Source organism: Budorcas taxicolor, chromosome 6, assembly GCF_023091745.1.
Source record: "Budorcas taxicolor isolate Tak-1 chromosome 6, Takin1.1, whole genome shotgun sequence".
Classification (NCBI taxonomy): domain Eukaryota; kingdom Metazoa; phylum Chordata; class Mammalia; order Artiodactyla; family Bovidae; genus Budorcas; species Budorcas taxicolor.
The window spans coordinates 17,685,009-17,697,478 of NC_068915.1; positions in this window are offsets into that span (position 1 = coordinate 17,685,009).

Sequence of the window (12,470 nt, forward strand, 5' to 3'; positions counted from 1 at the left end):
ATTAGCTAACAATATAAAAAGCAAATTGGGCGAGGAGGGGTGACAGTATCGTTCTAGGTATGATAAACCAGAAATGCTGAGGTTGGCATATTAAGAATTGAGTAATGCTTTCCAAGTCTGTCTTTAATTTTCCATAATTATGGCTCCTCCTTTTTCTCTGACATTACACAAGATATAATTGCCTTGTTTTCCCAAGTAAGTCTCTTACTTCTGTGATGCAGATAGGAAGTATTATGGGCTGAATTGTGTTCACCTGAAATTCATGTATTGAAGTCCCAAGCCCGAGTACCTCAGAATGTGACTGTATTTGGAGACAGGGCCTTTAAAGAGGTAGAGTAAAATGAGGTCATATAAGTGGGCCCTAACCCAGTATGACTGCTGTCTGTTTAAGAAGAAGAGATTAGGACAGCAACAGACACAGAGGGAAGACCATGTGAAAACACAGGAGGAAGATGGCCGTCTACAAGACAGGGAGGAAGGACTCAGAAGAGATCAACCCTACCAACACCTTGATTCTTAGATTTCTAGCCTCCAGAAACTGAGGAAGTAAGTCTGTAGTACTGTGTTATGGCAGCCCTTGCAAACAAATTCAGAAAGGGAGACCTTGTTCATAATACATACTATGGATAAATTATTTAAACATGAAACATATAGCTCATCCAGTGCTTCTTAAGGATGAATTTTCCCAAATGATATTCAGGCCTTTCTTGTCAGAAAAAGGAATACTTTCTGCTTCATCCATCCTACTTTAAATAGAGGAATAATATAATAATCAGCAGCAGTAAAAGAAAGGAATACCAAAAGATCTTTGGGGTGGGGAGAGAGGGAAAGGAAGAGGAGAGGAGTATTAAGGGAAACATTTTAAAATGGAATCCCCAAAGATCATTTAAACCACTCACCTTCCCACTGGAATCCTTCTTGCTGGATTTCAGCCAGAATTGTTGGTAACAGTATATCCAAAATATCTAAGTACTATTATTTTGTTATCAAGAGTGGTGTTAAATCTTTAAAAGAGAGGTGTTAAATTACTCTATTTGTAAAACTACAAATGTCCAGCTGGCTTGTAATTCCCTGGGAGGTAAATGCTACACAGGATACTCATCCAGAGTCAGTGAGCATAAACAGAGAGAGCTTACGGCTTAAGAAGAGCTTGCAAAATGCTAATGAAAGGAAAAGTTGAAATACTAATTGTATTATTTAGTTGCACAACTCTACTAGCCATTTAAAAATTAATTCCTTCATTTCCTTTAAGTTCCTATGATTTGCTTCATATATACTCCTTCATACATACTTCCACATATAGTATACAGGTATTTCTGTGCGTGTTCTCTGAGCGTCCATTCGCCCTACAGGAAACTGGGTTAACCAATGTGCCTACATCACGCGTAAGGATTACCTGAAGTAATGAGCACAATGTCTAGCATTCAGTTTAGGCTCAATGAGTGCAAGCTGTAACGGTAATAATTATCTCTGGGTCCTGACTCTACAGGTTGGTGGTATTGCCTTCCTTTTTCACCTCTTGCAACTTTACCTGCCTTTTCCAAAATTAGATTGTGAGACTGGCCACTATACTTTGTTTTCTATATTCAGCCTTTCAGACTTGTATGATGAATAAATAAACTGGCCCATCTTCAGTATTACCCATATCATTCTTCTCTAGTTGAATGTATTATGATTTTCCTGGAGAGGAGATGAGGGGAGGGAGGACCCTGAAAAGTATTGGTAGAAGGCAGAATCTCAATAGTAACAAAATCCAATTCTCAAAAACGTTTTAAAGTAGGATCAGAACATATATTTTTGTTTAATGCCCAAACTGGTCCAGATGTCCTGCAACAGAAGAGGATGGGGATTAAGTTGCTCAGTTGTGTCTGACTCTTTGCAACCCCATGGACTGTAGCCCTCCAGGCTCCTCTGTCCATGGGATTCTCCAGGCAAGAATACTGGAGTGGGTTGCCATTGCTTCTCTAAGGGATCTTCCTGGTCCAGAGATCAAACCTGGGTCTCCTGCCTTGCAGGTGGATGCATTACCATCTGAGCCACCAGGGAAGCCCAAAATAGACTACTGCTCATAAATGGCACCCCACTCCAGTACTCTTGCCTGGTAAATCCCATGGACAGAGGAGCCTGGTGGGCTGCAGTCCATGGGGTCGCTAGCAGTCAGACACGACTGAGCGACTTTGCTTTCACTTTTCACTTTTATACACTGGAGAAGGAAATGACAACCCACTCCAGTGTTCTTGCCTGGAGAATCCCAGGGATAGAGGAGCGTGGTGGGCTGCCGTATGCGGGGTCGCACAGAGTCAGACACGACTGAAGTGACTTAGCAGCAGCAACAGCAGCACTCATCAGTAAAAAGGTATAAGTTATGATACACCCCACAGCATGATGATTCTAAAAAACCACTACTCTGAGTGAAAGAGCCAGGCATAAAAGTCTACATACTGAAAGAACTCATTTATAACAAGTTCTAGAAAGGCACACCTAACTCGTGGTGGTATAAATCAGGGCAGAGGGCAGGACTGACTGAGAAAGGGACATGAAACATTTTTCCAGGGGGTGACGTGGAAATGGTTTATGTCTTGATTGAAGTGTTGGTTACCATGGGCATACACATTTGTCAACTCTTTGTGACCCCATGAATGGCAGCATGCCAGGCCTCCCTGTCCATCACCAACTTCCAGAGTTCACCCAAACTCATGTGCATCGAGTCAGTGATGCCATCCAGCCATCTCATCCTCAGTCGTCCCCTTCTCCTCCTGCCCCCAATCCCTCCCAGCATCAGAGTCTTCTCCAATGAGTCAACTCTTCGCATGAGGTGGCCAAAGTAATGGAGTTTCAGCTTCAGCATCATTCCTTCCAAAGAAATCCCAGGGCTGATCTCCTTCAGAATGGACTGGTTGCATTTCCTTGCAGTCCAAGGGACTAGAAGGAGTCTTCTCCAACACCACAGTGCAAAAGCATCAATTCTTTGGTGCTCAGCTTTCTTCACAGTCCAACTCTCACATCCATACATGACCACTGGAAAAACCATAGCCTTGACTAGACAGACCTTTGTTGGCAAAGTAATGTGTCTCTGCTTTTGAATATGCTATCTAGGTTGGTCATAACTTTCCTTCCAAGTAGTAAGCGTCTTTTAATTTCTTGGCTGCAATCACCAAAATAAACATAACCTTGCTTTAATTAGCCTGGCCATATGGTTACATACTGGGGACTTTGATTTTTATGTAAGCCAAAGCAAGCTGGAATCCCTGTTCCTTTCTTCTCCCTCATTTACTTCCATTTATTTTGCAGAACTCAGCATGGAGTCTGCCTAGATCTAAATGGGCTGCGTGGACAAGTTGTTAACCTTTCTGACTTCTTCACTGTAAAATGAGGGAGCTTAATCCAAGGCTCTAAAATGCCTCCGGTCCCTAAGATTTGCCCTCTTAAGTAGATTGTCAGGACCTTGAACTTGGCCCTTGATTAAGAATATGTTTAGTTAATAAAATCTGAAAAAAAATAAAGTACATTCCCAAAGTCAAGTGTAAGCCCTTTGCCTCAACAAAGTATAGGGCTTTTGCTTCCTGATGGCAGTCAGCATGTTTTGGCTAATAATGAAGCCTCATCTCTAAGTCTCATGTAGAATCATGTTTTAGGAGGGACACAAGTGGGTAAAGAATCCACCTGCAATGTGGGAAACCTAGGTTCTATCCCTGGGTTGGGAAAATGCGCTGGAGAAGGGAATGGCTACCCACTCCAGTATTCTGGCCTGGAGAATTCCACGGACTATACAGCCCATGGGGTCGCAGAGAGTCGGACATGACTGAGCAACTTTCACTTGAAAGGTTACCTACTCTTTCCTTTAGCCAAGAACATACTCACAGCAGATCAGATATTTGAAAGTTGATAGCTTTACTCTGATTTTTAACATGGCAATACATAGTTTTGTAGAAAATTTGAAAATGCAAGAAACTGCGAAGGAAAAAATAATAATCTTTTTACTTTTTCCACCTAGGGTTAATTTATTATATTTCTGTATGTATCCTTCCAGTCTTTTAATTCACGTATCTATGATATTTTTAATCTTTATACATATGTATATGTGTCATTAACATTTTTCATGTTGCTCTCCCACAAATTATTTTTTAATTACTCTCTTCTAGCCCAGGGATTTTCCTGTCAAGGACCAAACAGAAAATATTTTTGGGTTTGTTGGCAATTTGGTCTCTGTCACAACTGTGCAGTTGTGCTGTGGGAGCTGGAAAGTAGCCATAGGCAATAAATAGATGGTCATGGCCATATTTCAGTAAAACCTGATTGAGAAAACAGGCAACCAGATGGACTTATTCTGAAGGCCATTATCTGCTGACTTCTGGACTTTAAAAAATCTTGTTCATTGTTTAGGAATATTTCAAAATTGATCTGACCCATAGCCTATTGTCAACACAAGCTATTTTCGATTTTTTTGCTATTATGAACAATAATGTGATATGTATACCTATGATTATTTCAGTTAAATACCAAGAAATAGAATTGGTACTAAGACCAAAGTACCAATAGAACAAAGTACATACACACACATACAATCGTGCACTTTGTCCTTTTACCCCTGAGAGATAATCTCTGTTAAAAGTGCGATGTATTCCTCTCAGATTACTTATATGCTTACATATTCCCCCTGCTGCCCCATAAATGGCATCACACTATGTTTTTGGTTTACTAATCTGCTCTTCTTATTTAACCCTGATGTTTTAATAGAATCATTTTGACTGTTCTGTAAAGGGGCAGAGATGAAACCAACACTACAGGTACGTCACAATGTTAGTCCAATTCTCTGTTAAGAAATACCTAGCTTATTTCCGATTTCTATTAAAATTATACTGGAATAAATACGGGGGGGGGGGGCTTGTTTTTATCTAGTGTGGTAAATGTGGGGAAGGTAGGTGGTGTGGGGACTTTAGAAACATAAGCTCCAACACTGGACATTGTTCTCAACTGAAATCCAAAAAGCTTGTACAGCATGACAAACATATGTATCTTGTATTAAGTAGAAAATTATTAAATTCTTGCAATTTAAAGATTCTAAAACTACTTCCAAAAAAATTTTAAAATTCCATGAAGTTTATTTTCTAATTCGACATTATTATATACGTCTAATATATAATAGATGTATATAATCAGGCAGTATCAACTGCTTTACTATACCTTACCTCCAATCTGCAACATGATGTTAGGTAGAAAAATATCATTCAACAAATACTTGCTGTGGTAAAAACTTAATTAGACACTGGGATGAATACTAAGACAATTCTTTCTCTGAAGGAACTTCAATTTGGTATATTAACAGGGCTTGTCTTTTAAGATCTTAAACCAGTGAGTGTATCTCACATTTTGACAATTTTTTTTGTATGTATCTTTTAGGGAGGAATTCAGATTCAGAGAAGTAAGGCAAAGCTTTCAGGAGATGAGACTTCTCCTGAACTTTTAGGACAAGCCAAGATCTGGATATACACGAATAATTTCAGAGCTAGAACTCCTGTACCTAAAAGATTTAACTGCATTTGGCTAACACTGAATGTGTGTCTTATTATGACCTCTTTCATTTCTTCCAGCAGTTCTGTGAGACAGGGACTGTTCCAACCCACAGATAAAGAAACCGAGGCACAGAGGCCAGGCAACTTGTTTCAGGCCTTCACCTAAGCCAGTCCTGGAAGAAGCGAGGTTCAAACCCAGAGAGCACAGGGCCACGTGTCCCCTGCCTTCTTCAGCAGACAGGTGACAGTCTGTCTGGGGAAGCACCTCACGGGGTTGGACTGGGCGCCGCAGCACAGCAGACCAGGATAACAGCAGCCTGACTAGGACAGAGGGGTTGCTCACTGAAGCAGCGGGAAAGTGCCTTGCATTCATCAACAGGCTCACAGATCGGAAGAGACGGGGCCCAAAGAGCTTCAGAGCTTATAAAAAGTGCACTTTGCTTTTAAAAAATGTTTTTGTGTAAAATCTAATGTCTTTGATTTTATACAAATTTGAAACCCAGATGTTATGGACTACATGTTTGTGTCCCCCTCCCCATCAAAAAAAAAAAAAACCCATCATGTTGAAATAAAACCTCTAGAGGACTACATTCAAAGGTGTGGTCTTTGGAAGGTTATTGGGTTTAGAGAAGGTCAGAGCAGGTAATGAAAGGAGGGTCCTTAAAAGAAGAGAAAGAGATCAGAGCTCTCTCTACGTGCCATGTCCCACATGAGAGGAAACAGGAAAAGACAGGCCTCACCAGAAACTGACCGTGCTGGCACCCTGGACTCCGACTTCCCGACCTCCAGAACCAGGAGACGTGTTTGTTGTTTAAGCTACCCAGTTTATGGTATTTTGTTAAAACAGCTTAAACACTAGGACATCAGGGAAATGTCTTTCCCCTGGTGTCAAATGTAAACATTCCCTTCAAACCATGGACTAGGAAATTGACCAGATGTAATACAAAGTATGTTCAAAAAGTATCCCTTCCTCCCTGCAAAAGCCCTGTGTGCCTGGGGACCCTGGGGTGTGTGCTCTGGGGCGAGTCTCCTTGCAGACCCAGGGCTCCTACCATCTGCCGGAGGCAGGTGTGTGATGAAAGGAGAGGGAAGATGCTATCACTGCACGTCGGTTACAGGGCATGGGGTTATAAAGAGGAGGAGAACACACAGATGAAAGGACTAGAGGTAACGTGGACACAGGACATCTGCAGAATGTGGGTCACGGCATCTTACAGAGCTCAAGGTCACGCACTCCTTAACTTTGCTCTCAACAACACAAAACTTGGTTGTCAAAAGATTTCTGCAAGAGGCCATTCTCCTTCATTCCTCCCATGTGGGGTGATTCGTCCATCCCATTGGTGCAATGGGAAAATTACGGGCTTTGGACAGTTGTGTGCCCATCAGCAGCTGTGTGCCCATCAGCAGCTGTGTGCCCATCAGCAGTTGTGTGCCCCGTTTATCTCTCTGAGTCAGAGTTCCTTCAAGTGTAAAAGGAGCATAATGAGATTCGCCTGGTGTTAAACAAGAGGACACCAACTTGCAGTGCCTGATCCATGCTAGCTTAAAGGAATTTAGGTAGAGAAAGAGATAACTTCTTGGAAACAAGAACTGAGGCAAAGTGTGCCCAGACACTTGGTCGGATGCAAGCACATGTGTTGGATAGATTTTTAGTACAGAGAACCAGTTCACACTAGGGCCAAACAATTCTATGGCTTCACTTTGGTCCCTTGGGGAGCCCAGAATCAACCCAGACTACTATGTGTCCCAAGACTCTGTTCCATTTCCTTTGCTGTCCTTTGAAAGCAGGTCAATGTATCTCTTCCTCCTTTTGATTTCCCCTCCAGACTAATCCCTGAGAGTCACATTGAGAGATAAAACCTTATGCACTCCCCAACCACCACGCCCCCAACCTGTGTAAGGCTAAGGTGCATGACAGTAATTATGTACTATTGGAGGAAATGGCAACACGCTCCAATATTCTGGCCTGGAGAATCCCATGGACAGAGGAGCCTGGTAGGCTATAGTCCATGGGATTGCAGAGGCGGACACAACTGAAGTGATTTAGCTTTAGCATCCTACAAGGGATACTTGTAATAACTTTGTTTTATTGTAAGCTCAAACCCAGAGATTCATTTGTTTTCAAGGCCATTTTGCACTAGAAGAGTTGACTTTTCTCCCCCTCTGAAATGTAGTAAATCCCAACTACAAGAAAAATCAGCAGCATTGGACAAAGAACTTGTTCCAAGGATCAGTTTCCCTCTCAACAAACGAATTGGCTGATAAGAGAATAAACTTCTCTAAAAACAAGCAACAACAACTACAAAAACAAAACCTCTGAACAGTGATGGTAGCCACAGTAATTATCAGAGGGAGGCAGAAAACCAGAGAAAACAAGATTCAGGTTCCAGCTGTAACACTTCTTAGCTCTTTGATCTCGCAAAACGAGGTCACCAACTCTTTCCTTGTCTACCTTGTGGGGTTTTGTAAAGATTCAAGAATGTATGCCAAGCATAAAAACTGTAAAGTAAGACACCTCATTCTACATCTGCCACATATAAATTAAATATGCTTTAGGCACACAGTAGTGCATAACCCACTATTCTAACATGCATTGTTACTCATTATTTGGTGAGTAATCTAGTATGCTTCTGACAGTCTTATATATTTCATTAGAAGAAAATGAAATGTAAGGACTTCTCTGGTGGTCCAGTGGTTGAGAATCCTCCTGCTCATGCAGGGGACATGGGTTCGATCCCTGGTCCAGGAAGATCCCACATGCTATGGGGCAACTGGGCCCATGGGCCACAACTGAGCCCTCACCCTAGAGCTCGTGCTCAGCAAGAGGAGAAGCCACACTGCAATCAGAGGCTTGGGTGCCACAACTAGAGAGTAGCCTCTGCTCTCTGCAGCCGCAGAAAGCCACGTGCAGCGACGAAGATCCAGTGCAGCCAAAAACTGAACAAAAAACATTTTTTTAAGGAAAGGGAAAAGTTAGGTGTCAAAGTTTGTCAAACATCACACTAGTTCCTTGTATCATGCATTCTCGATAAAAAAGGAAATCTTTGAGGCTCTGGCCAGCAAAATCAGCAAGCCAATATCTCAAACAGAAGGATGGAACAAGGTTTTCATCCACAACTGGGGTGGAGGTGACAGAGAGACTACTGTGATTTAGACTCACTCTATCATTTCCAGATAATCCAAAGAAACCTGAATTATCCAACAATTTCCTCTTTGAACCATATTATCTTACCTTTGTGCCCTCATCCTACTGAGGTCCTCTGAGGGTCATGCCTTCATCTTTTATCAGGGGGCCCAAAAACAACTGATAGCAAACCACTGTTTCAGTGACTACTGAAGTCTGGCTAAGGACATCACCTTGGGGCTCACTTTGTGAAAGAAGAGGATGATAATTTCTTTCAGAACTGAGCAACAGAAAGGACTCTGCTTTCCTTGAAGAATTAGTGATTTATCATTTTGTTATTTTTTACTCTGTGAACAATGAGAATCTGAATTATGATTTTGTTCCTCTGTGCACAATGAGAATCTGAATTATGGAGCAGGGACCTGATTTTATACCTCTCCATGAATGACCTTATACTGTTGTGAATTATTTCTCACCTTAAATCCAAGGGGAGGAAAATAACACACCCCAGTTGAATTAGTATCCTGTTATCAGCTTATTTAAAAAATAGTGCTTGAAGAAAATAACCCTCCTGTGGTTTTAATAGCTACTTAAAACTAAATAATTTTTTACAAACATTTAAAGAAAGCAATAATCTGTTTTAATTGAAGAAAACCATAATACTAATTTTGAAAAGACTGTTGATGTCATGGTGGTTTATTGGGTAAATACAAAGTATAGGCTCTTGCTTATTTTTTTTTTAAGCAAAGCCAAAGAGATTAGAAACCAAGTAGACACATTCTTTTTTTAGAATAGAAACATAAATTAGTTTTAACTAACAATTAGGCACTTAAAATGTAAATGTAAAATGGCATTTTGAAGTACAAACTATAGTTAACGTGCCCAAATTCCTCCTGAAATGTTTTTACAAACACAAAAGCACAAGCATGGAAAACATATTTCTAAACTAAGAGAATTTCCCCTCTTGAAAAAAAGAACCTGAATTCAAATCTGTATGACAGACCAATGATTAAGGTACCAGTGGGTAAGAGAAAAGAGTTTCTGAAATTTACATATTTAATTAAAACATAAGCATTTAATAAAACTATTACAGTAATATACAGTATATATCATAATGAAAAATATATGTCAGGAAAATAATGAATTCTAGACTTAGAATTTTACTTTACAACAAGGCACTTAACACATTGAAACAGTACAGTAAATTTCCGAAAGATGCAATTGGCTACCTCTCAAACCTTGTAATAATCTCTCTTTTGTGAATATAGTATAACATAACCATACATTTTGCAGCATTAATCATTGCATATAAGGTAAACTAAATAATGAATTCCAACTTGGCAATTAGATTAGCTTATAGCTTCTTCTTTTTCTTTTAAAGGACAGTTTTAAATAAATCCACAATAAACAGCTATTCTTATTCATGATTCATTCAGAACACAACATAGTTAGATTAATGAGTAATAAATCAGAACTTACAAGGTGTGTATCTGTATAAAAACTTATCTTTGGGTACCTTTTGATATGATTTTCAGGGTTTAGGTATTGAAGTCAAGAGCACTTCTTAATAGAAGAAATATTTTTAGCAAGTAAGTCAGAGGAGTTCAATTATTGCAACACAATGACATTAAAAAAGGACTCTATACATACAAATAGAAAAGCCTTCAACATATGGCATATTAATTATAATATGTCCGATTTAAACATGTAAACTCATTTATTAAGAATTCCTTCTCACACTTCCTTACACTACAGGAGTGAGTGTGTTAAGACTGGCTTACATTTGAAATCAGCTTTACAGCGCAAAATAAAGTCAACAATATAAAAGAATTTTAATAGAAATATTCAAAATATTCAAGGAATAAGATGTTAACTCTCAAAAAAGTAACTGCATGAATTCTAGCATGTAAAAAAAAAAAAACCACACACACACAAGAAAGATGACCAATTTGGTGTTTCAAGATAAACAAAGTATAGGAAGTTATAAAGGGAGACATTAATGATTGTGATAGTGAGAGGTAAAAATGGTCAGCAAATTTTCTTTGATCAGATGGACAAAAGATTAGAATTATAACCCCTGCGATCTAAGCACATTTTCCCTTTGGAAAAGGTTTTAAATGCCTTTAAAATAATTCCTTTTGAAAAAAATAATTACTTTTCATGATGCTTTCAGATTACTGGTAAAAATAATAATTTTAAAATGCCTTTAAAACCTTGGAAATACACTTGTGCCTAGTTTGTGTTCCAAGACCTATAACATATTTCCACAAGAGGGCACTGCTGTACAGCAGAGAACCTTATGTACTGTCATTCATCAACCAGCTCAGTCACAACCACCTCCCCACCTTCCTTCCATAGCAAAACTTGTTTCCCAAGATGCCAGGAAATTAAATACCAAATTCCAAATTACCTTGGGTGGAACTGAGTGGGTAAGCAGACTGTTTTCAGAGCTAATGCAGGAACTTAGAAAAAAAAAAAAAAAGAATCTGAAAGGAACTCATTTTCACTTGAAAGATTTTTTTAAAATGTGGCATCATTCATAGAAATTATATATTATAGAAATATTGCACCAAGGACTTAATCACAGAAAAAGCTTCAAACTGGAGCACTGGCGTACAAAAACAAGGATAATAGATAAGATCATATGTTGTTTCAAAAGGCAAGCTCATAATTATGTTCTTTTTTTCAGTCGAGGTATAATTGACATAAAACATTATATTAATTTTAGGTTTACAATGTAATGATTTATTTGTACATATTGTGAAATTATCACCACCGTAAGACTAATAATTGTTTAAGATTTATATCCCCAAGTGGCATATGGGGTTGAACCTCAAGTTTGGTTTCCTAAATGTAAATGGGTTTTGCTATTTCTCTTATTTTCCCATCTAGAAACTCTAATAGTCCCCTCTCCCCTTATTTTCATACCACATGCTTCCACAGCGTTTATTAAAGAGCAGTGGCATATACATGGGAACAGTGGTGTCCATACATGGGGTCATAGATGTTTTTAAAGTTCTTCAAAAGGTGATGGTATTTAAAAAAAACAAAAACTGGATTACTTGATTAAAATGCAAAGTTTATACTGTTTTCAAGGTTGTCCAATAATCAATACACCATGATTTTTAAAGCTTAAACACCTTTCCTTACTTAATTTGAAAAAGAGTGGGTTATACTAGATATAGCTGAATGAGGCTCTAAGGTATATCAGGTTGTTTTATTTAAATTCAAGGCTCAAGGAATATATCAGTGTTAGGAGAACAAAACTCAAGCTTCTGTGTCAGATACTTTTCCTCACAATTAGATAGGAAAAATTTAAAATCAGTATTTTCAAGTGGAATACATTGTCTTATCGCAAGCGTCAATATTTAACAAACGAAAATAAGTGAAAATTACGTAGAAGTATAGCTAAATACACCACGTAAGCTGTACATATGGTTCTTATTGACTTAATAATAAATACTGGAAAGACTTCTTGCATTTCAAAACCTGCCAAGGATGTATAGGGTTTCAATTCGTGTTTTAAATAAGTAAGTTAGTCCTTCTACTTTCTGATTCAACCTTTAGTGTTTCTCTTTTACAGAAAGAATCATACTGAAAACATACACAGAATTTTAGCACCAAAGGATGATGACCCTTCTGAACAGAATTGTTTTGTGCTTCTCTTAGACAAGTTCAAGTTCAATTTTGTGTACGAGTCAAGGCTGACTCATTGACAATGACAAACTTCGGGATGTTTTTCATTCTAAGTGGGGAGAAATCTTCACCATCAATATAAAGGTAACTGCCTCCTGCTACCCAGACTGACTTCTCCCCTGACTACTGTTGATGAT